Source organism: Sciurus carolinensis, chromosome 18, assembly GCF_902686445.1.
Source record: "Sciurus carolinensis chromosome 18, mSciCar1.2, whole genome shotgun sequence".
In the NCBI taxonomy this organism is placed as follows: Eukaryota; Metazoa; Chordata; class Mammalia; order Rodentia; family Sciuridae; genus Sciurus; species Sciurus carolinensis.
This window is the reverse complement of record NC_062230.1, coordinates 13,574,168-13,599,765: the sequence shown is the minus strand read 5'-3', so window position 1 is coordinate 13,599,765 and position 25,598 is coordinate 13,574,168. Positions and strand designations below refer to the sequence as shown.

Here is a 25,598-nt window from a genome sequence, read left to right as displayed (position 1 = left end):
CATCATTTTTTCCTCATATATAATTATTTTTACATAAACTGTGCTGGTGCTCTGTACACTCTGTGCTATGTGGTCTAGGCCAAGAGATGGATTGGCCTGGGCACAGCACGGTCAGCATCTGTCCTCCCTACACACTCCCTCTCTTTGCCTGAGTTTGTCACTGTTCCTGGGCCTCCACTTCCCCAGCCCTCACTCTTCCCCATGTGTCATGGCCTTGTCTGTGGAATGGCTTAGTTCTAGGGGACCCGGTGTCCTCAAGTGGGCCATGTCCAAAGGTTCTTCCACACCCCATCCTGGGGGTTGCCTGGAGTTACCCTAGAAGGGTGGCCTTTTAGAGGAAGGCCAGGGAGGGACACAGGGACCACCTGGGGAGGTAGGTGTAGTACATATCCAAACACAGCAGCCTCATGCCTTCCCTTCTGGTGGGAATGGAACTGCAGTGGGTCTCAGGCTCTGCACTGGTGGCCTCTGATGTGTTTTCGCCCTTCAGCTGTCTGCCTCTGAGACCAACCTCTGCCCAGGGAAGCAGCACATTAGTTAAATACCAACAACCTCCCCTCCCCATTTATCAATCTGAGCTCATAGCACAGCCCTGGAATCCAGCAAGGCGGCTCCCAGGACTCCAGACTCCACAACCACACTGAGGTTTGGTGTGCCGTTTCTGCTGGTGGGCCCTGGGAGGGGACTGGTGAATTGCTGCCAGAATGCTGCCCAGGCCCCTGTAGGGGGGCTCCCTGGGCCATCCTTGGCAGGAATGGGGACTGATGTGGCCTCAAAACAGACTATAGCTGCCCCACATCCCTCCTCCCCAGTATGGCAGAATGAGTGGATGCTGCTGGCTCCCCAATCTTGCAGTCCCCTCAGAGTTGTGCAACTATCACTATTTTCAATTTCAGAATATTTTCATCACCTCTGGAAGAAATCCTGTCTGTACCCATTAGCCATTCCCCATTTCCCCCCAGTTCACCCAGCCCTAGGCTTCCCCTCATCTGCATTCTGTCCCATAGATCTGCCTATTCTGGGCATCATAGAAGTGTTCCTATCCACCATGTGGCCTTTTGGTCTGGTTCCTCAGCATAATGTTATCAAGATTCATCCATGTGGTACATGCTCAGTGCTTCCTTCCTTCTTATGGCTGAATAAGGTTACAATGAAGGGACGGGCCCCATTTGACTCACTCATCAGTTGGGGAACATTGGGTTATTTCCCTTTTTGAACTGCTACCAATAATGCTGCTATGAACATTTCCATACGGGCTTTTGTATAGACAGGACTTTTTATTTCCCTCAGGTCTGTACCTGAGAGTGGAGTTTGTTGGGTCATGTGGTAACTTGACATTTAACCTTTTGAGTAACTTCTGGACTTCTAAGCAGCTGCACCATTTACTTTCTCACCAGCAATGTAGAAGTGCTCTAATTTTTCATCCTCTCCTACACATTATTTTTGGACATTCTGACTATAGTCATCCTAGTAAGCAGGAAGTGGTATCTCATGGTTTTGATTTGCATTTCTTTGCATTGATCATCCTTTCATCTGATTATTGGCCATTTTTTATGCCAGTATAAACAAATTTTTTGTCCTTTTGTTAATTAGTTATACTTATTCTGCACGACTCCCCCTGTTTCCTTTCTGATGGTGGGGATCAAACCCGGGGCCTTGCACAGGCTAAACACAGTCTATCAGTGAGTTATAACTTCAGTCCCTCCACCTATTCTCAATGATATATTTCTTATATATTAGAGTTTTCTGTGATCTTTCCTTTGAAAATATCTCCGGAAATGTTGGAATCTTCCCCTCTGATTGCTGTGGTTCACGTTGAGCTGAGCATCTGTGGCTAATAAAAAAGTGCATAGGAAAATTTAAAAATTGATTAGGCAGAAGGTCTGTATGACACATCACCCTCCAAAGTGCACTGGGGTTTTATCACTGAGTCAGGATAGAGGAAGATGTTTATCCAATGTGGATGGCAAACTGGAAGTGTAGTGACACAGTGGGTGACAGTGCAGGTCCTAACAGTTTGGGTTGATGGACTGAAACATGATGTCTGCACAATCTCACCTCTGGTCACATTCCAGGAGTCCTCTGCAGGTCAAGCTGGTGTCATGGGTTGCCTGTCCCATGGCCTCCTCCAAGGAGAGCCTGGCTTTGTTTAGTCCCTCCCCACCCCTCACACACCAGGAATGTCAGAGAAGTTGGCATGATCCCAGCTCAGGATGGTCTTCGTGGGTGAGTTCTTGATTCGGCAAGGGATGTGGAACCCAGTGAGGTTCACTGAAAGCTAGCAGTGCTTGCTGGAAGGTTCTGGGGAAGTTCTTCCTTACCTTTGTAGGAGAGCTTAAGGATGGCTGTCCTGGGTATGCTGCTTCATCCACTCACCCACAGAGGAGGCAGTGCTGTGAGAAGCCTGATGGCCACCCACCTCTCACCACAAGTCCTTGTATGGTTCCTTCCTACCTTTAACCCAGGGTGAGTTGGATTTTCTGTTTCTTGTGGCTGAAGTTATCCCACATGAGTTAAAAACAATATTTTGTAAAATATTGTCCATTTAATTACCAATTTGTTACAAATAATTTAGTATCAAATGTCTTGCCAAATTATTATGTAAATTTCCATGAAGAATGCCATAAAAAGGTAAAAAGCAAACAAAAAACAAACAAACCAGAAAAAGCATTTGTAATACCAGAAGTGAAGCAGCAGTCTCCTCAGTATACAAGGGTTTCGTCAGTGACTAGGAAGAGAACCCACAGGCAGACAAGATGAGCAGTAAGAAAGCAAATGTGTGAAATGCTCAGCCTCAATCACAAAATAAAATCTCTTAGGACATTGTGTTGATGAGGGTGGGTAGAAATAGGCAGCCTAAGGTCCTGGGTTCCAGGGTGCCAGAAGAGCACTCTGCCATGAGCCACGTCCCCAGCCCTCAGGCAGCTCATTTTGTTGATGAGGAAGTAAATTAGTTGAATGATTTGGGAGGCAAATATGGCGATAAGAGTGTATGTGCCTGTTTTTTCCTATATATTTGACTTGTGCAAAGGAACCCTTGCAGGGATCTTCATCAGGGTGCTGATCCTAGAAGTAAAACATCAGAAAGCACTGTGTGTGTCCAGAGGTCACTGATTAGGTGGACTGTGCTTCATCCATGTCACGGCTACTGTGCACCTTTACATGAGAAAGTGATTCCTGGATATGGATTGGAGGCAGACCCATCAACCTGGGCCTCTGATAGTGCCCAGGCCAGAGAACACTGGCTCAGAACCCTTGCTGACCTCTGCCCTTAGGCTGCTGGCACTGAAGCAGGTTGCACAGTGGTGGGGAAAAAGAGAGAGAAAATAAGTTGTGAACAGTAAAGGGTGGTTTCCTATGCGATAAGGTGCAGACACTGTATGTCGTTTGCTGATCTTTTCCCTAGAATATAATATGTGTTGTTTATGTGCAGACTCTCCCTGGGAGGAGACAGGACTAGGGGCTGAGGGGTGGGAGGAAGGCTTAAAATTTACTTTTTTAAGTAAAGCAAGACTTTCTAAGAACAGGACAGGTGCCCACTGTCAGGAGGGCTTCCTAACAGAGGTAGAATTAGATTGAGTGATTCATAAAGACTTTGAGACACTGATTTGTAAATGAGAAATAATTCCTCTTTCATTGTGCATTTGTTAATATTTTTTTTCCTACTGGTTCTCATTTTTCTGCATCCCTCTCTTCTAAGAAAGAAGAATAGAGATGAACAAAGCAAAGTCAATTCAGTTTCCTAAGATGAACATATTAAATATACAGCAGACTTAATTTAAATGGCATTGCTAAACCTAAATTAAATGAATTTTTAGGAAGATTTGGGAATGTTTATGTTCAGGAAGTGAGAAACAAGAGTTATCTGTAGTACAGAAACAAAAAGACAAAGAAATTTCTTCTAGAAGAGAAACTGGATAAGATTTTCCATTGGAGCCTGGCAGTAGGGTTTCTGATCTTTCCTCCTCAGATTGACAAATTTCCATTTATTTTGAAAGGAGGCATTTGATCCTTTCACTTTGTTTCACAGTAAATATATAACTGTAAATTAAACTTGCTTCTGGTTTTGGTTAACCTTCTTGCAAAGTCAGCATAACTTTTCCCTGCACCCTTTCCTTTTGACATATTTTTGTTCTTATTTTTTCCTGAGTGTCTTCCTCATCCTGTATTCTACAGAACTACTTCCCTTGTAAGCAAGACAATCTTGCCTGCCTGGAAGCCACCAAGGGGATTGGGGAACATGATTTCATTATTTTAAAAATCCATTTTAAGATGGTGGATGTGGGTGGTTAGTGGTCTCAGTGTTTCTGTTTCTAGTGCTTTGATGAGATCACATTAATCCTGTTCATGGTGTCCTCTAGCAAATATAATCAGGTCTTCGTGGAGGACAATCACACCAAACAGCAGGAGAATTGATGACCATCTTTGAGTTCATCATCAACAACAATCACTTCTTCAATGTCTCTGTAATCCTCTTCCTCAAGAAGATGAAACTCTTGATGGAGAAAGTGATATCCATTAGCATCAAGAAGCACTTCCTGGATTTCAAGGGCAACCTTCACCAACTGGAGGTCATCCAGTGCTACCTGGTCCAGTGTTTTGACCGAAAGATGAAACCACAGCAAGTCACTGTTCCACCACTTCACCACTGCCATAGACTCTGAGAACATTCACTTTATGTCCTATGCCATGAAGGACATGATCCTGCAGGAGAACCTAAAGACATCATGCTGTAGTGACAGAGGAAGCCCCCTCACACCTTTCAGAGGTAGCTTGTGTGGCCATTGGTGCTTGGGCCTGTGTGGTCCTGCTGGGCTTCTCAGACCCATGCCATTAAATACCTGACTCAAGGACACTGGACTCCAGCACCGCCATGAGCTCTAGGCAAGAGGACATAGGAACTCAATGATAACTACCGATTCTGAGGACTGGTGAGACTACTGAAAATCCCAATGCTCACTTTGAAGTTAATCTGAAACACCTAAATAACACAGCCTTCATTTTACGGAAACTGTATTCCTTTCCTGAAGAGTTGTAATTGGAGAAGGTGGTAACTATTTTAAAAGCTAAACAGAAATCATTTACAACTTTTCTGTACACATTGTTGTCATTTTTATCTCCAAAACCTTATGCTTTTGTACTTTTTTTTTTATTATAAAATTGTAAACAAATGGGATACATGTTGTTTCTCTGTCTGTACATGGCGTAAAGGCATACCATTTGTGTAATCATAAATCTACATAGGGTAATGTTGTTTGATTCATTCTGCCATTTTTTTCCCCTTCCCCCCCTCCCCTCCCACCCTTCCCCTCCATCTATACAGTCCTTCCTTCCTCCATTCCTGCCCCCCTCCCTAAACCCAACTCCAACCCCAACACTAACACTTCCCACCCCCCATTATGTGTCATCATCCACTTATTAGCGATATCATTCTTCCTTTGGTTTTTTGAGATTGGCTTATCTCACTTAGCATGATATTCTCCAGTTTCATCCATTTGCCTGCAAATGCCATAATTTTATCGTTCTTTATGGCTGAGTAATATTCCATTGTATATATATACCACATTTTCTTTATCCATTCATCAATTGAAGGACATCTAGGTTGGTTCCACAATCTGGCTATTGTGAACTGAGCAGCTATGAACATTGATGTGGCTGTATCTCTGTAATATGCTGATTTTAAGTCCTTTGGGTATAGGCCGAGGAGTGGGATAGCTGGGTCAAATGGTGTTTCCATTCCAAGTTTTCTAAGGAATCTCCACACTGCTTTCCAGAGTGGCTGCACTAATTTGCAGCCCCACCAGCAATGTAAGAGTGTACCTTTCTCCCCACATCCTCGCCAACACCTGTTGTTGCTTGTATTCTTGATAATTGCCATTCTAATTGGGGTGAGATGGAATCTTAGGGTGGTTTTGATTTGCATTTCTCTTACTACTAGAGATGTTGAACATTTTTCCATATGTTTGTTGATTGCTTGTATATCTTCTTCTGTGAAGTGTCTATTCATTTCGTTAGCCCATTTGTCGATTGGATTATTTACATTCTTGGTGTAGAGTTTTTTGAGTTCTTTATAGATTCTGGAGATTAGCGCTCTATCTGAAGTATGATTGGCAAAGATTTTCTCCCACTCTGTAGGCTCTTTCTTTGCATTGCTGATAGTTTCCTTTGCTGAGAGAAAGCTTTTTAGTTTGAATCTATCCCAGTTATTAATTCTTGCTTTTATTTCTTGTGCTATGGGAGTCCTGTTGAGGAAGTCTGGTCCTAAGCCGACATGTTGAAGCTCTGGACCTACTTTTTCTTCTATAAGATGCAAGGTCTCTGGTCTGATTCCGAGATCCTTAATCCATTTTGAGTTTAGTTTCGTGCATGGTGAGAGATATGGGTTTAGTTTCATTCTGTTGCATATGGATTTCCAATTCTCCCAGCACCATTTGTTGAAGAGGCTATCTTTTCTCCATTGCATATTTTTGGCCCCTTTGTCTAGTATGAGAAAATTGTATTTATTTGGGTTTGTGTCCGTGTCCTCTATTCTGTACCATTGATCCACCTTTCTATTTTGGTACCAATACCATGCCGTTTTTGTTACTATTGCTTTGTAGTAGAGTTGAAGATCTGGTATTGCGATACCCCCTGCTTCACTCTTTCTGCCAAGGATTGCTTTAGCTATTCTGGGTTTTTTATTCTTCCAGATGAATTTCATAATTGCTTGCTCTATTTCTGTAAGGTACATCATTGGGATTTTAATTGGAATTGCATTGAATCTGTATAGCACTTTTGGTAGTATGGCCATTTTGACAATATTAATTCTTCCTATCCAAGAACATGGGGGATCTTTCCATCTTCTAAGGTTTTCTTGAATTTCTTTCTTTAGTGTTCTGTAGTTCTCATTGTAGTGGTCTTTCACCTCTTTTGTGAGATTGATTCCCAAATACTTTTATTTTTTTCGAAGCTATTGTGAATGGGGTAGTTTTCCTAATTTCTCTTTCTGAAGATTCATCGCTTATATATAAAAATGCCTTCGATTTATGTGCATTGATCTTATATCCCGCTACTTTACTGAATTCACTTATGAGATCTAAAAGTTTTCTGGTGGAATTTCCTGGTTCCTCTAAGTATACCATCATATCATCAGCAAATAGGGATAGTTTGAGTTCTTCTTTTCCTATTCGTATCCCTTTAATTTCTTTGGTCTGTCTAATTGCTCTGGCTAGAGTTTCAAGGACGATATTGAATAGAAGTGGTGAAAGAGGGCATCCCTGCCTTGTTCCAGTTTTTAGAGGGAATGCTTTCAGTTTTTCACCATTTAGAATGATATTAGCAATGGGTTTAGCGTAGATGGCCTTTACAATGTTAAGGAATGTTCCCACTATCCCTATTTTTTCTAGTGTTTTGAGCATGAAGGGGTGCTGTATTTTATCAAATGCTTTTTCTGCATCTATCGAAATAATCATGTGATTCTTGACTTTAAGTCTATTGATATGGTGAATGACATTTATTGATTTTCTGATGTTGAACCAACCTTGCATCCCTGGGATGAAACCCACTTGATCATGGTGCACTATCTTTTTAATATGTTTTTGTATGCGATTTGCTAAAATTTTGTTGAGAATTTTTGCGTCGATGTTCATTAAGGATATTGGTCTGAAATTTTCTTTCCTCGATGTGTCTCTGTCTGGTTTAGGAATCAGGGTAATATTGGCTTCATAGAATGAGTTTGGGAGAGTTCCCTTCTCTTCTATTTTCTGGAATACTTTGAGAAGTATTGGAATGAGTTCTTCTTTAAAAGTTTTGTAGAACTCGGCTGAGAACCCATCTGGTCCTGGACTTTTCTTTGTTGGTAGGCTTTTGATGACTTCTTCTATTTCATTACTTGAAATTGGTCTATTTAAATTGTGTATGTCCTCCTCGTTCAGTTTAGGCAATTCATATGTCTCTAGAAACCTGTTGATGTCTTCGAAATTTTCTATTTTGTTGGAGTCTAGGTTTTCAAAATAGCTTCTAATTATGTTTTGTATTTCGGTCGTGTCTGTTTTGATATTTCCTTGTTCATTCCGAATTTTAGTGATTTGGGTTTTCTCTCGTCTTCTCTTTGTTAGTGTGGCTAAAGGTTTATCAATTTTGTTTATTTTTTCGAAGAACCAACTATTTATTTTGTCAATTTTTTGTATTGTTTCTTTCGTTTCAATTTCGTTGATTTCAGCTCTCAGTTTGACTATTTCCTGTCTTCTACTACTTTTGGTGTTGGTCTGTTCTTCTTTTTCTAGGGCTTTGAGCTGTAGTGTTAGGTCATTTATTTTTTGAGTTTTACTTCTTTTATTAAATGCGCTCCATGAAATAAATCTTCCTCTAAGTACCGCTTTCATAGTGTCCCAGAGATTTTGATATGTTGTTTCTTTGTTCTCGTTTACCTCTAAGAATTTTTTAATTTCCTTCCTAATATCTTCTGTTATCCATTCATCATATAGTAGCATATTGTTTAATCTCCAGGTGTTGGAGTAGTTTCTGTTTTTTACTCTTTCATTAATTTGTAACTTCAATCCATTATGATCTGATAGAATACAAGGTAGTGTCTCTATCTTCTTGTATTTGCTGACATTAGCTTTGTGGCATAATATATGGTCTATTTTAGAGAAGGATCCATGTGCTGCTGAGAAGAAAGTGTATTCGCTCTTGGTTGGATGGTATATTCTATAAATGTCTGTTAAGTCTAAATTATTGATTGTGTTATTTAGATCTATGGTTTCTTTGTTCAATTTTTGTTTGGAAGATCTGTCCAGTGGTGAAAGAGGCGTGTTAAAATCACCTAGTATTATTGTGTTATGGTCTATTTGGTTTCTAAAATTGAGAAGGATTTGTTTAACATACATGGATGAGCCACTGTTTGGGGCATAGATGTTTATGATTGTTATATCTTGCTGATTTATGCTTCCCTTAAGCAGTATGAAATGTCCTTCTTTATCCCTTCTAACTAACATTGGCTTGAAGTCCACATTATCTGAAATGAGGATGGATACTCCAGCTTTTTTGCTGAGCCCATGTGCATGGTATGTTTTTCCCCATCCTTTCACCTTTAGTCTATGGGTATCTCTTTCTATGAGGTGAGTCTCTTGCAGGCAACATATTGTTGGATCTTTCTTTTTAATCCAATCTGCCAGTCTATGTCTTTTGATTGATGAATTCAGGCCATTAACATTCAGGGTTATTATTGAGATATGATTTGTATTCCCGGTCATTTGGTTCATATTTAAAATTTTTGACACATCTTGGTTCCTCCTTTATTTGACAGTTCCTTTAGGATAATTCCTCCCTTTGCTGATTTGCTTCTTTGTTTTTTATCTCTTCCTCATGAAATATTTTGCTGAGAATGTTCTGTAATGCTGGCTTTCTTTTTGTAAATTCTTTTAGCTTTTGTTTATCGTGGAATGATCTTATTTCATCGTCAAATTTGAAGGTAAGTTTTGCTGGGTATAAGATTCTTGGTTGGCATCCATTTTCTTTCAGAGCTTGAAAAATGTTGTTCCAGGTCCTTCTAGCTTTTAGGGTCTGGATTGAAAAATCTGCTGATATCTGTATTGGCTTCCCCCTGAATGTAATTTGGTTCTTTTCTCTCACAGCCTTTAAAATTCTGTCTTTATTTTGTATGTTAGGTATTTTCATTATAATGTGCCTTGGTGTGGGTCTGTTGTAATTTTGTGTATTTGGAGTCCTATAAGCCTCTTGGACTTGATTTTCCATTTCATTCTTCAGATTTGGGAAATTTTCTGATATTATTTCTTCAAATAGATTGTTCATTCCTTTGGTTTGTTTCTCTAAACCTTCCTCAATCCCAATAATTCTCAAATTTGGCCTTTTCATGATATCCCATAGTTCTTGGAGATTCTGTTCATGATTTCTTACCATCTTCTCTGTTTGTTCAACTTTGTTTTTGAGGTTAAATATTTTGTCTTCAATATCTGAAGTTCTGTCTTCCAGCTGTTCTATCCTATTGGTTATGCTTTCTATGGAGTTCTTAATTTGGTTTATTGTTTCCTTCATTTCAAGGATTTCTGTTTGGTTTTTTTTCAATATCTCTAACTCTTTATTGAAATGATCTTTTGCTTCCTGAATTTGCTGTGTTAACTGTCGATTGGTGCGATCATTCAATGCCTGCATTTGCTCTTTCATCTCATCGTTTGCTTCCCTAATCATTTTAATTATGTACATTCTGAACTCCCTTTCTGTCATTTCTTCTGCCATGCTGTCGTTGGATTTTATTGATGTAACATCTAGATTTGTTTGGGGCATTTTCTTCCCTTGTTTTCTCATATTGTTCAGGGATCAGTGGGTCATTAAGATATTGCAGATTTCCTCTATCAACTTATAATGTCCCTGAAGATTGCTAGTATATCCCCTCTTATCCTTCAGTAGCCTGAAGTCTTGGAGGAGGTTGATAATGCAGAGCTCCATGAAGAAGCTGCCTCTCTAGGTGTGGTAACCCTCAGGTGGCGTATATTCCCTGCTAGTGGGCGGAGGTGCCTCCACTTGTTGACCAATGGTCATCCAATGGGGAAGTAGACTGTGGGCTGAGGCAAGGCCTGTTTGTGCCTATGTCTCTGGCTTTACCGTCCCTGTGGGAAAACCTCCCCCGGCCGGGAAGAGTCACTCGGTGGGGACGTCTCGCTGGTCAGTTCCCCTCCTAGAGGTTCCCCTCAATCTACAACTACCTCCTGGGCTGGGCTGTCTTCTTCTGCAACGATCCCAGGGGCCCGGACCTACGTCCTGGGCCTGGGAGCCTCACCCTTCGCAGGCGAGTCTCCTTAGGCTGCCTCTCCCAGAGAATCTGCCCGCAGCCCTGGAAACTTCGCTCCGCCCCTAGGCGTGTCTCTGTGCGGCTCTTCCAGCAAGAAGCCACCTAGCTCCTGGGACCCTGCTCTGCACCAATCTCCTGGCTATGCAGCCCCTCCCCTGAGCCACCACCTGGAGCCCCGTACAATAGCTCGGAGACACAGAGACCCGCCACACACCTCCTCCTCCGGACAGCCGCCCAGTTTCCGACGCAGTCACTAGGAATCCAAACAAATCACTTCGGGTCTCCTCCTCCGGCCAACCACCCATAGCCCTAGGCAATCACTCCAAGTCCAAGTGACCCGCCCTGTTCCTCCTCCTCCTCCTTGGGGTAGCCCCCCAGGTGTTCAGGAACGGTGGCTCCGAGACCAGGTGACTCACCACGCTCCTCCTCCAGGCAGGCCACTGGTGTTCAGGAGCAGTTGATTTTAGTCCAATCAGCTCACCACTCGCCTCCTCCTCTGGCAACCGCCTGTGGTTCTGATGCAGTCACTCCCAGGCTAAGCGTCCCACCGCTCTCCTCCTCCAGGCAGGCCACCAGTGTTCTGGAGCAGCTGCTCCGAGTTCAAACAGCTCGTCACGCAGCTCCTCCTTTGGCAACCGCCCGCAGCTCTGATGCAGCCACTCCCAGGTCAAGCAACATGCTGCGCTCCTCCTCCTCCTCCGGGCAACCTCCCGGCACTCAGGAGCGCTCGCTCTGGGTTCAAACAGTTTACCACGCAGCTCCTCTTCTGGCAACCGCCTGTGGTTCTGATGCAGTCACTCCCAGACCAAGCGTCCCGCCGCGCTCCTCCTCTTCCTCCGGGCAGTCCCCCGGCACTCAGGAGCGCCCACTCTGAGTTCAAACAGCTCACCACGCAGCTCCTCCTCTGGCAACCGCCCGTGGCTCTGATGCAGTCACTCCTAGACCCAAGCGACCCGCCGGGCCTCTCCTCCTCCTCCGGGGAATCCCCCGGTGTTCGGAAGCGGTCACTCTGGGTCCAAACAGCTCGCCACGCAGCTCCTCCCCAGGCAGCCACCCGGAGCCCCAGCGGCTGCTCGAGTCCTGCTTTTGTACTTTTTAATTTTAATTTCACCATTACCTTAACTATTGCCTTTTTAAATGAGAAGCAGGAGGTACTGTTGCCTCCTCTATTATTGCAAAAATATAACAATAAACTTCCCCAAAATAAGACATATTCCTCATATTTATGCTATTTACACAAAAAGCACGTGTCAGTTTTTAACTGACATAATATTTTAACTTTTTCATTTGTAGAGAAATTGTTTCAAAGATTTTGAGTCACAGTGAAATGGCAACTTCTTCCTAAGATGCTTCTTTCTATCTTTGTTAATGGCTGCAACCTGCTAGTTTCTACTTCTGTAATTATGCTTGCTTAGCAACTAAGGCAGGAACCAGAGCTGCCTGGAAAAAGGGGGAGACATCAAGTTTACTTTCATGGGAAGATCATAGAACCCACAGGTTTGTACAGTATAAAAGATAGTGAGATCAAAGGACTCGTTATGGTTTAGATGTGGCATCCCCCAAAAGCTCATGTGTGAGACAAGGCAAGAAGGTTCAGAGGAGAAGTGATTGGGTTGTAGCCTTAACCTAATCACTGAATTGATCCCTGATGGGATTAACTCAGTGGTAACTGGAGGCAGGTGGGGTGTGGCTGGAGGAAGTGGCTCAATGGGGGCGTGGCTATGGGGTATATTTTGTACCTGGAGAGTACCTCTCCCTCTCCCCTCCCCCTCCCCCCTTCCTCTCTCCTTCCTGATCATCATGTGAGCTGGTTCCTTCTGCCGTACTCTTTTGCCATGATGGAGCTGGCTGTATATGGAATGAGACCTCTGAAACCATGAGCCCTTAAATAAAGTTTTCCTCCTCTACAATTGTTCTGGTTGGGTCCTTTAGTCACAGCAGTGAAAAAACTGACTAAAAAAGGGCTGTACTCAGCCTTCGGAAAAGAGTCTGCTCTGCCTCCCCTGGCACTGAATAACCCTTGTTCTTCTACATCTCCAGGTGCTGCTTGTCCCTTTCCAGTGCCATAATTTCCCATATTTTGCTGCACTTTCCATAACATATTTTTGGTACATTGGGTGGGAAACCAACAACCAATCGGCCCTTTGTGCCACCGCTGTAGGGGAACTGGAGAAAGCCAGGACTGCTGGCCTGGTGACAAATAGGCACCGCCATGCCACTTGCTGGATCCCTACTCTCACTTGAGCCGTGCTGGCCCCAGCTCTCATTAATTCCCAAATGGACTCAGAAGAAGGAAAGCAGGTTTCAGGACAGGACATCAAACTGGTAAGTCCTTGGTGACATCTGCCCAAGTCAGGTCCTGTCCAATAGCAGAAGGTGAAAGTGATCACTTCCCAAAGACTGGAGTGTCACTCAGGAAGGGTTTGTTTACTCAGGAGGTCTGCCTGTCAATTCTGGGGTGTGTGTATGTATGTGAGTGTGTGTGTGTGTGTGTGAGTGTGTGTGTGTGTGTGTGTGTGTGCGCGCGTGTCTGGAGTAAACGAGAGTCCATGCTTCACTGTCTTTGGACTACGGAACCTGAATGAGCCCTAACTTGTGGTTCCATGGTGACCTCATAAGACTTAAGGCAGTGACAATACCTGGGGGATCTAAAGTCCCTCCCGGGTGGGGATAGAGCTCAGTTGGTAGAGTGCTTGCCTTGCATGCATAAGGCCCTGGGTTCAGCCCCAGCACCACCACCAAAAGTATGTCCCTCCCTCTGGGGTTGGTCCAGATCAGAGGCTTATTCTGATCTGCCATGGCTACTAAGAGGCACCTAAATCCCTGCAAAGAGAGTGGCCAGGTGGACAAAGGTATGCATTGTCCCCTCATTGTGGGACACCTTCTCAGGGTGGGAACTTTCACATAATGGGCAGCTCAATTTCAAAACCCCAAGGGTTTTTCTAAAGAAAGAGGATGCCAACAGGGAAAAAGACACCAAAATTCCCCAGATAGCCCTCTGGGTCTTATGTTAAAATATTTTTTAAAAGTCCTGGAATAAAAGGAGAAAAAGAACACAGTAGATGATAAGATGCTATTGTTTTATTTGGACTCACCAAACTATCTGTAAACCGTCAGTGTTTTAACTCAAACTTTAGACCTCTTCAAGGTCATTATTCTGTAACTTCTGCATCCAGGAATGATGCCACCAATTAAAAAAAAAAAACCTAAGCAAACTACAGTGACTTGCCTCCTCCCCTGGCCCTGTATCCTTCACTATCCAAACTAAGAAGAAATTAGAGTAATGCCAAAAGGATATTCAGATTTTATTTTGGGGGGAAAAAACAAGGAATAATCTAAAGGACAACAATACCAGATTAAAAGCAATTATGGCCATGTCATTTAAAATTCAAAACCCATCTTTTTTAAGCTCATAGTTTCTATGATAAATTCACATTTGGTCCTGCATGCCTAAATTAATATATTTTGTTCCAATTAGTCTTCCTTGTCCAGCTGGGGTTTTTAGTCCTCTGTTTTTTTCTGCTTGTTAGGTCAGAATCTGGGCGACTGTAGGAGGGAGAGCACAGCAACTGAGACAAAGGGCAGCGCGCCAAACGGTGATCAATCAAACGGACAAGAAAACCCCACTGACCCTTAACTCCACCTGCTGACCCTTAACTCCACCTGTCACTCAGCAGGACCCCTGCCCATTCCGGCCTATATAGACCATGGGCAGCCGGGCCATGTGTGATTTTCTTCGGTTCCCTACCTGACCTGTACCCCGGAGGGCTGGGAATTTCGCTTGAGAGCCAAATTCCAATAAAGCTTGCTTCAGTCACTTTCTGTCCAATTTTATTTGGCCGCTAACTGTGCCCCCGAGCTTACACTGCTGTCTTTGTTCAGAGATCAGTTATTCAAGAGAAAGATACAAAATCTTTGTTTCCTGATGTTTTTTATACATTTGTGTACATCTGTGTATTTTATATTGTGTCTACCTATATATCATTTACATGGAGTAAAAATTGACTTAAGGTAAATACTCATAAACTTAATAAATGGATCCAAACGTTTTTAATTCACATAAATATTTTTAAAAGGTCTTTCAACTTAAGTTGGTAAAACAGATAAAAATAAAAATGTATTTAAAATTACTAACCCAGATATTTTTCTAAGTGGTCAATCAATAAAATGTTAGTCTCTATAAAATGTTTAAAATGTAATATCCCCTGCTTCTAGGATTTTTCTTTAGTAAGAACAGATGGCTTGTACTGTTAACTACACTTGTCTGATTATCTAGATTTTTATGGGTAACCTAAAGTTAACAAAATTAAGCAAATTAGATCATACATAAATAGAATTAATTTTCATAAATGTGTTAAAGGAGATTTTGGGTACAATTGGCAGTTGGGAGCTCACTAAAAGTTGATAACATTATGATAATGATAAGGGAGACAGGTCAGGCTCAAAAATATCCTGTGTTCCATTCCCCCGAGTACAATCTGAGAAAAAAAGTTTAAGACACAGTTTTTATATATGCTAGATTGTCTCTTCTCTCTCCTGGGATAAAAATTTGTTGTGTAGATTAAATACCTAGAAAAAATTCATAAGGATTGTTTCAAAATATAAATTTTAGAAAGGGTCTAAAGCTAAAAAAGATCAAGGAAAGTTATAGGTATAAAAATATATTTCTAAAAAATATATTTCTGGCACAAAAACTAGAAGATAAAAAAAGATGATTCTTGATCAAAGGATGTGTTGTCTGGTAAAATAATATTATTGTGCTAAGGTTCAAAATAAAAGAGAGGGAAAAAACTAAAGATGTAAACAAGTTATAAAACATATAAGTAAGTTACACAAAGTTTATGGGGGGTAAATCTGAAAGAGTTTATGTGTGATTAAATTGATTATAATTCACACAGTTAAGGTTATTTAAGGTTTTTTAGGGTCAAATATTAATTTACTAATAGAAACCAAAATTTAATTCTCTATGTGTTAAAGTAACAAGAATTTCTTAAAGCATCGCTCTGCACTTATTTATCAAGATAATTTCTTGTGTCTCTTTGGTTTTATTATTTCGGGAAACTAATCTTAAAAGGATTGTTGTTTGTACAACTCTGATTAAACAAACTACTGTGATTTTAGATTATTACACTAAACTACAGATTCTAATTTTTTTGTAAAAGTTAGTTTTTTTCTTAAAAGTAATTGTGATGCTTTTATTGGCTTCTTTGTACATTAGATATATTCATGTCCTCTAAAGACACAAGTCTTTAAAATATTGCTAAGCTGCTGGTCTCCAAACTAAAGTTTATGTACCAGTTGTCTCCTACAAACATTTATAAAAATAACAAATTTAGTTGTAAATTTCTTATTTAATATTTTGAAATTAGATAAAAACCACCTGTCATGAGTTATAAAATTTCGTGTTACTCTTTACACTGGGATGGGAACTTAAATACATTTTTAAAAAGGTAATAAGGAAAACATGGTTTATTTAAATGCTAACAAAATGGGATGTGAAAACATTTTGTCAGTTTCCCATAAAAGGGGTTAAAAAGATTGTTTGATTCACATTTCAGATGTAATATTGTATTGCGTTAACTAACATTCATATAGACTCATATAGAAAACAGTACATAAAACTTTGTAAAATGATATTTTAAAACAGACAAAGATCAGCTTCAAAAATAAAACATTTTACATAAGATTTATCAAGAAACTTACCTCATGCAAGATGAAACTCTGCCTCTCACTTTACTCCATGTTAGGATAATTTCAAAATAGGCTTATTTAAAGTTATATTCAAAGGATAAATTTTTATTATAAAGATTACTATATTCTCAAAATAGCCAAGGGATAGAAAACAAAACTAAGTAAAGGTTTGGGTAAATTATAAAAGACATACAACATAAAAATTTTTTAAAGTAGAATTTATAAAGGGTCTTGTGTAGTTGATAAATATATGGATCTTTGTGAAGACAAAATAGATACCAAAGATATATTAGTAGTATTATAAAAATTTTCTTTCTTAGTTCAAAGCTATTCTACAAACCAAAGGTTTTGGTTTTATTAATTTCATTTTATATTTTCCTTACAGAACTTTATAACTTTTTCCTGTTAGTGTTTTAAAAAGTATTCCATCTAATAGGACAATCCAGTTTAATTTTAAAATAAGCCATTACCTATGGGACACTCCCACTTTCAGACTGATAAAACTGGCCCACTAAATGTTTAATACCAAAAACATGGAAACTGAAGTCAAGAAAGTAAAAGGGCCAAGGAAAAAAAGCTAATATTTGGCTCTTGCACTCGAAGGTTAACTTGAACCCAGGGAACAATGGTACTTCTCTAAGGGCTTAAAACTCTGGACCACATGACCTCCCAATCAGGGGATCAATGGGACCCTAGAAAACAGGAAGCCAACCAGTGCACATTTCCTACAAAGAGGAGAGTTATTAGAGAAAAAAGTGTCCCTAATGCTTCCAAGGGAAGCCACATATGGTCGACAAGACCCTGACCTATCTGGGTAAATGACTCTAGAGAAGCTAAGAAGCATTTTCCATGTTCCCAAAAAGTGACCCCCTGAGGAATCTCAGTTGACTCTTTTTAAAAATTGTTTGTTCTGTTTAATTATACACATTTAATTATACAGCAGAATGCATTTGATTCATTGTACACAAATGGAGTACAACTTTCTTTTCTCTGGTGTACATGATATAGAGTTGCACCATTCATGTAATCATACATGTACATAGGGCAATGATGTTTGTCTCATTCCACCATCTTTCTTTCCCCTGCGCCCTCCCCTCCCCTCATTTCCTTCTACACAAAGTTCTTGCATTCTTCCCTTACTCTCCCCTGCCCTCCCCCGCATTATGTATCAACATCTGCTTATCAGAGAAAACATTTGACCTTTGGTTGTTTGGGATTAGCTTATCTCACTTAGCATGACAGTCTCCAACTCCATTAATTTACTTGAAAATGTCATAATTTTATTCTTTATGGCTGAGTAATATTCCATTGTGTATATATAACACAGTTTCATCTATTGAAGAGCATCCAGTTTGGTTCCACAATCTAGCTATTGTGAATTAAACTGATATACACATTGATGTGGTTGCATCACTGTAGTATGATATTTTAAGTCCTTTGGTATAGACCAAGGAGTGGGATAGCTGGGTCAAATAGTGGTTCCATTCCAAGTTTTCTGAGGAATCTCCACATTGCTTTCCAGGGTGGTTGCACCAATTTGCAATCCCACCAGCAATGTATGAGTGTACCATTTTCCCCACATCCTTGCCAACACCTATTGTTGCTTGTATTCTTTTTTTTTATTGTATACAAATGGGATACATGTTGTTTCTCTATTTGTACATGGAGTCAAGGCATACCATTTGTGTAATCATACATTTACATAGGGCAATGATGTTTGATTCATTATTTTTTTTCCCTTCCCCCCCACCCCTCCCACCCCTCTTTTCCCTCTATACAGTCCTTCTTTCCTTCATTCTTACCACACTCCTTATCCCTAACCCTAAATCTAACCCTAAAACTAATGCTAACCCCTCCCACCCCCCATTATATGTCCTCATCCGCTTATCAGCGAGATCATTCATCCTTTAGTTTTTTGAGATTGGCTTATCTCACGTAGCATGATAGTCTCCAATTTCATCCATTTGCCTGCAAATGCCATAATTTTGTCATTCTTCATTGCGGAGTAATATTCCATTGTATATATATGCCACAGTTTCTTTATCCATTCATCAATTGAAGGACATCTAGGTTGGTTCCACAATCTGGCTATGGTGAATTGAGCAGCAATGAACATTGATGTGGCTGTATCTCTGTAGTATGCTGATTTTAAGTCCTTTGGGTATAGGCCAAGGAGTGGGATAGCTGGGTCAAATGGTGTTTCCATTCCAAGCTTTCTGAGGAATCTCCACACTGCTTTCCAGAGTGGCTGCACTAATTTGCAACCCCACCAGCAATGTATGAGTGTTCCTTTTTCACCACATCCTCGCCAACACCTATTGTTGCTTGTGTTCTTGATAATCGCCATTCTAATTGGGGTGAGATGAAATCTTAGGGTAGTTTTGATTTGCATTTCCCTTATTACTAGGGATGTTGAACATTTTTTCATATATCTGTTGATTGCTTGTACATCTTCTTCTGTGAAGTGTCTGTTCATTTCCTTGGCCCATTTGTTGATTGGATTATTTGTATTCTTGGTGTAGAGTTTTTTTGAGTTCTTTATAGATTCTGGAAATTAGCGCTCTATCTGAAGTATGAGTGGCAAAGATATTCTCCCACTCTGTAGGCTCTCTCTTCACATTGCTGATAGTTTCCTTTGCTGAGAGAAAGCTTTTTAGTTTGAATCTATCCCAGTTGTTGATTCTTGCTTTTATTTCTTGTGCTATGGGAGTCCTGTTAAGGAAGTCTGATCCTAAGCCAACAAGTTGAAGATTTGGACCTACTTTTTCTTCTATAAAATGCAGGGTCTCTGGTCTGATTCCGAGGTCCTTGATCCATTTTGAGTTGAGTTTTGTGTAGGGTGAGAGAGAGATAGGGGCTTAATTTCATTCTGTTGCATATGGATTTCCAGTTTTCCCAGCACCATTTGTTGAAGAGGTTATCTTTTCTCCATTGCATATTTTTGGCCCCTTTGTCTAGTATGAGAAATTTGTATTTATTTGGGTTTGTGTCCATGTCCTCTATTCTGTACCATTGGCTTATATTCTTTTTATAAAATTTTAAATTTTATTTGTTCTAATTAGTTTCATATGATGATAGTATGCATTATGCATTTTGATAGGCCATATATAAATGAAGTGTAATCTCTCATTTTTCTGGTTATTGTAATAGCCATTCTAATTGGAGTGAGATGAAATCTTAGGATAGTTTTGATTTGCATTTTCTAATCACTAGACATGTTGAGCATTTTTTCATATATTTATTGATCAGGTGTGTATCTTCTGTGAAGTGTCTGTTCAGTTCCTTAGTCCATTTATTGATTGGGATATTTGTATTTTTGGTGTGAAGTTTTTTGAGTTCTTCATATATTCTGGAGATTAGTACTCTACCTGATTGTGTGTGCTAAATACTTTCTCCCACTCTATAGGCTCTCTCTTAATATTATTGGTTGTTTCCTTTGCTGAGAAAAAGTTTTTTAGTTTGAATTCATCCCCTTTATTGATTCTTGTTATAATTTCTTGCACTTTTGGAGTCTTTTTAAGAAAGTCAGGTCCTAAGCTGACATGATGAAGATTTGGACCTACTTTTTTTCTACTAGGTACAGGATCTCTGGTCTAATTCCTAGGTCCTTGATCCACTTTGAATTGGGTTTTGTGCAGGGTGAGAGATAGGGTTTAATTTAATTTTGCTCCTTATGGATTTCCAGTTTTGTCAGCACCATTTTTTGAAGAGGCTATCTTTTCTCCATTGCATATTTTTGGCACCTTTGTCTAGTATGAGAAAACTGTATTTATATGGGTTTGGCTTTGTGTCTTCTGACATTCTTTTTGATAGTTATCAGGCACTTCTAAGAATCCTTTTCTATAGTCTCTAGTTTTACTTACTATTTGTGGGGCTGAAACAAGTGTACATCTTAAGTTTCATTAAAAGAACTATTATTGCTGGGAAAACTGGAAATTCAAACAGATGGAGTTGGAAAATATCATGTTAAGTGAAATAAGCCAATCCCCAAAAACCAAGGTCGAATGTTTTCTCTGATAAGTAGATGATGATACATAATGGGGGGATGGGTAAGGGATGAATGGAGGAACACTGGATTGTGTAGAGGTAAATGAGGGGAGGGGGCAGGAGGAAGTAAATATGGTGGAATGGGACAAACATCATTACCCTACATACATGTATGATTACACAAATGGTGTGACTCTACGTTGTGTAAAACCAGAGAAATGAAAAGCTGTACTCCATTTGTGTACAATGAATTGAAATGCATTCTACTGTCATGTATAACTAGATAGAACAATTTTTAAAAAGTGCAAATTTTTAAAAATTATTTTAAATTATATTAATTTTTTAAAATTATTGTTTTAAATTATTTTTCTTTGGCAGGAATAACTGGCTCAAAATGTTAACTAGACTTCTCTGATATCTTGAGGATGTAATGCTGACTTCTAATACTGAAAGTCAAAACCCATTACTCCCACTTTAAGACTAGTGAAAGTACCTGTTATATGTGTAAAATCAAACTTGGAGACAAAAGTCAAGGGAGTAAAAGGGCTAAGAAAAAAACAGACAGTCAGTATTTTGCCCCTTGCCCTATTGGGTCAACCAAAACTCAGGGAACATTGGGACTTTGCTCAACTTCCTCATCAAGGGGATCATGAGGACCCCAGAGAACAGGAAACTACCCAGTGCACATTATGCATAAAAGAGCGGGAAATGCACATTATGCATTGGAGCGGGAAATGTCCCTGCTGCTCCCAAAGGAAGCCACATATGGTCATCAAGACCTTGACCATTTCTAGCAGAGAGTATGACTGGTAGAGGAAAGCTAAGGGAGCCAAGAGACTTCTCACAATTTCCCAGTGACTCCTGACAAATCTCCAGATGACTCCTAACCCCATGCAGAATGAGATGTACAGGATTTGAGACTTTGCATGGTCAGGTTTCCATGTTTTGTGAGGAACCACCAAAGTTGGAATCACAGAAGTAAAGGCCTCTGTGTAGATCCCCACTTCCTCACTTGGAAGTCCCAAATTCCACTCTGACATTTTTCTTCTGAGCATGGAAGGTCCCATGTGGCTGGGCTTCAGAGGCTGACTGTTGGTAAAGTTTGACATCTCTCTGTGCCCTCCCCACCTGCTTTTCTGATTGAAATGCTGTCCTCCCTTCCCTGAGGTGTAACATTCCAATCCCTTCTCCATCAGCTACCTGGCGGTTTCTGCAGTCCACTTTGCAACACAAAGTTTGGCAGGGGCTGAGGGAACTCATCACTGCACACAAGAGAGTCTCTGTGAGCTTCTGGGGTACATTTCATACCACCTGACTTCCCACTGCCAGGAAATACCTTCTTTCCAGCCCCTTGCCCTGAACTCTCCCCTGGCCTTCGAGCTCCCAGCAGAAGTCAATAGCACCCAGTCACCCTGGCCTAGGACACTACTTGTGGGGAGTGGGCTCTGTACCCCTTCCCTTGCTGAGATGCCCCTTTGGAACCCTGCCAGGACTGTCCAGACCAGGTGCCAGAGTAACTCTGCCTTTAACCCTGCCTTGGCATGCCAGGTTCACAGGGCTTGGGGGCAACAACTCATGCTCCAGCTGGCTGGTTGCACTCTAGTCCCACATTCTTCAGATGCACCCAAGGACAGTGTAGGTAGTTGGAGTGGCTCACCAACACAGAATAGGTTTCTGCTTGACATCAGCACTTGAGACTTTGAACAACAAAGTTAAATGTTCTTATTTTTTATTTTTTGGTACCAGGAATTGAACCCAGGGGTACTATACCACTGAACCACATACCCAGCCCTTTTTGTATTTTATTCAGAGACATGGTCTTGCTGAGTTACTTAGGACCTCCCTAAAATGCTGAGGCTGACTTTGAACTCATGGTGCTCCAGCCTCAGGCTCCTGAGTCATTGGGATTACAAGTGTGTGTGCCACTGCACCCAGCCAAAGGCATAGTCTTTGTTTAAAGAAAAAATTAGTTGTAGATGGACACAATACCTGTATTTTATTTATTTATGTTTATGTGGTGTTGAAGATCCAACCCAGTGCCCCACATGTGCCAGGGAAGCACTCTACCACTGAACTGCACCCGCAGCCCCAAAGGTATAACCTTGAACACACTGTGTGTCTTCAGTGGATATGCAGACTGCCTGTCACAGGGTCCTTGAAAAATACATGTTGACAAAGTGACTTTCTCACTGGTGGCAGCTGTGCCAAAGGAGGGATTTCTCCAATTCTTGTTCTGGAGATACATTACTCTGCCCTAAGATCTAAACTTGTGATTTGCATTACCAATAAAATGGCAGGAATGAGTTGCTTAGCTTCATCCAGCAACAAGAGATTCATGAAATGAAGCCCTTCCCAAGGAAGTGAATTAAACATTTTGGCAAAACTCACCACAAAAAAAAAAAAAAAAAGGATCAACAGGGACCATATCTTCTCTAGGTAGTCTTCTTATGCTTTAAATGCAGTAACCCACTTGCTCCTCATAGAGATTCTTGAAGTAGAACATGAAGTCATCCCATTTTAAAAAAGAAAGAACAAAATCTGAAAACAAAAATTTTGACCAGGAAAACATGAGATGTAAATAGTGAATCTTTCAAAAAAGACCAAGGCATATTTGGCAGCTCAGTGTAATTTCACCTCTCCCTTCTCTGCTCCAGTTTTGTCTCAATCAAACAGACATGTTGAGAACCCCTCTCCTGAAGTAAGCAACATTTTATATTCAAAATCTGGGCAAAGTATCCCATATTCATACATGTGATCTCACTTAACATGGAGTTTTCCTTTCTTGGTCAAATTTCTGCAGAATCTATATATAGATGCACTGGAAAACATTTTTTAATTTCTGAGTTAATAAATATGTCAGTAATCTTTCTATTGAATAAAATACCTTCAGTAATTGACCTAAACAGAGGACAGGTTTTCTGACCTGATGGCACACACCTGTAAATTTGAGACACTACAACTGAGGAGTCTGAGGCAGGAGGTACCCATTTTTGAGGCCAACCTGGGCAACTTAGAGAAAACTTTACAATAATAATAATAATAATAATAATAATAATAATAATAATAATAACAACAACTCAATAAATGGGTTAAGGAACCGAACATACACTTCACAGAAGAATAAATACAATTGATCAACAAATATATGAAAAAAATGTTTAATATCTCTAGAAATCAGATAAATGCAATCAAAACTATCCTAAGATTTCATCTCACTCTAGTCAGAATGGCATTATCAAGAATACAAGCAAAAATTAATATTGGTGAGGATGTGGGGAGAAGGTCCACTCATACATTGCTGGTGGGACTGCAAATTGGTGCAACCACTATGAAAAGGAGTATGGAGATTCCTCTGAAAACTTGGAATGGAATCACCATGTGACCCAGTTAACCCATTCCTCGGTTTATATCCAAAGTTTACTACAGTGACACAGTCATAACAATGTTTAAAGCAGCTCAGTTCACAATAATCAAACTGTGGAAACAACCTAGATGCCCCTCAACAGATGAATGAATAAAGAAAAGGTGGTATATGTACACAATGGAATATTACTCAACCTTAAAGAAGAATGAAATTATGGCATTTGCAGGTAAATGTATGGAGCTGGAGAATATCATGCTAAGTGAAATAAGTCAATGTTTTCTCTGTTGATAAGAGGGGGCTAGGGAAAAAAAGAGGTACTTTGGTTTAGGTAGAGGGGACTGAAGGGAGGGGAGGGGATATGGGGGTAGGAATGTAAGAGAATGAATCAGACATTATTACCCTATATGCATATATGATTACACAACTGGTGTGATTCTACATCATGTACAGCAAGAAGAATGAGAAGTTATACTCATTTATGTATGATGTGCCAAAATGCATTCTACTGTCGTGTGTAACTAATTAGAACAAATTTCAAAGTTGTATCAATGAACCTATTAGATCCCAGTTCTACCCTAGTTTTTGTTATTTCCCTTCTCTGTGTCTATAAACAATGTTTCTCACTCAATAACAAAAAAAAATAAAAATAAAAAATAGCTGGGGATATAGCTCAGTGGTAAAGCATTCCAGGATTCAGTAACAGACATCAAAAAAAAAAAAAAAAAAAAAAAGGACAAGTTGCACAATCGATTTTGGGAATGCTGAGAAGAGTCCAGTGGCCCCGGTATATGAAGGAGCAAAACTTCTTACCTCAAGGCAGCTAGTAAGCAAGAGAGGAAGAGGCAATGAATGTGCCTCAGTGCTACAGTGCTTGACTGCCATGCATGAGGCCCAGGCTTCAGTCCCCGGAACATCAAGGAAAAAAAGAGAAATGAGAGACTGGGATTATAAACCCACTTCTAGATCAATGAACAACTTCCTCCAACTAGCCCCCCTCCTGCCGAGGGCCCATTGCTCTCTTCATTCACTGAAGCACCAGGCTGCCAACCAACCCTTTCAGATTCAAACTATTATCAATGAAGGTCTGAATGTCTCCAGGGCCTTCCAAGGGTAAACATTCTCTTTCTAGAATAATTGATACTTAGCTCCTCCTCTATAATCCATGCTGGGATCCTGAAGGTTACATTTTGTAAATGGTACAGGGTAGACAAGAGTTCAGGGCAGATACATCTCAGAAATGCATATATGAAAACTGACAGTAAGGCCAACTCCCAATCAGAAAAATAAGGGGCCAGAGGCCAATGTATCTGGCTTGCAGTAGCCAATAAATGTATGTGTTTTCTGGGTGCAAAAGATTCTTTGACATTCTCAACACATCCCTTTTGATTACTGTGATAACCCTGGTTGTTAATAAATGGACCAAATTGTGTACAGATTCTCACCAAGTTTCTGCTCCATGGAGTGTGACTTTGGTTGTCAACTTGTTTTTGTCTATACCTGGAAAATGTATTATTATAGTACTCAGAGTTGTAGAGCATGCTTGGGTTCAGAATTTAGGGATTTTCCACCATATGCTATTCCCAGGTCTTATAGGAATGCTACCAGGTTTTCCCATAATTTTTAACAAAGTGTTGGATTAAATGGCCATTTCTTTTCAGGTAACCATTAAACCATGCACTCTGCTACTCTATACCATGCCATCTAAATCCCACTACCTCAATAGTAAGTACTGGCTCATCCCAATGAGTGGGTGCATAACCCATTTTG

At 40.4% G+C, this 25,598-nt stretch overlaps 1 pseudogene; it reads left to right on the top strand.

Moving 5' to 3' along the window:
• Positions 1–4,182: 4,182 nt before the first annotated feature.
• The window catches only part of LOC124970663 (guanine nucleotide-binding protein subunit alpha-12-like), a 60,856-nt pseudogene continuing 39,440 nt past the window's right edge, over positions 4,183–25,598 (top strand).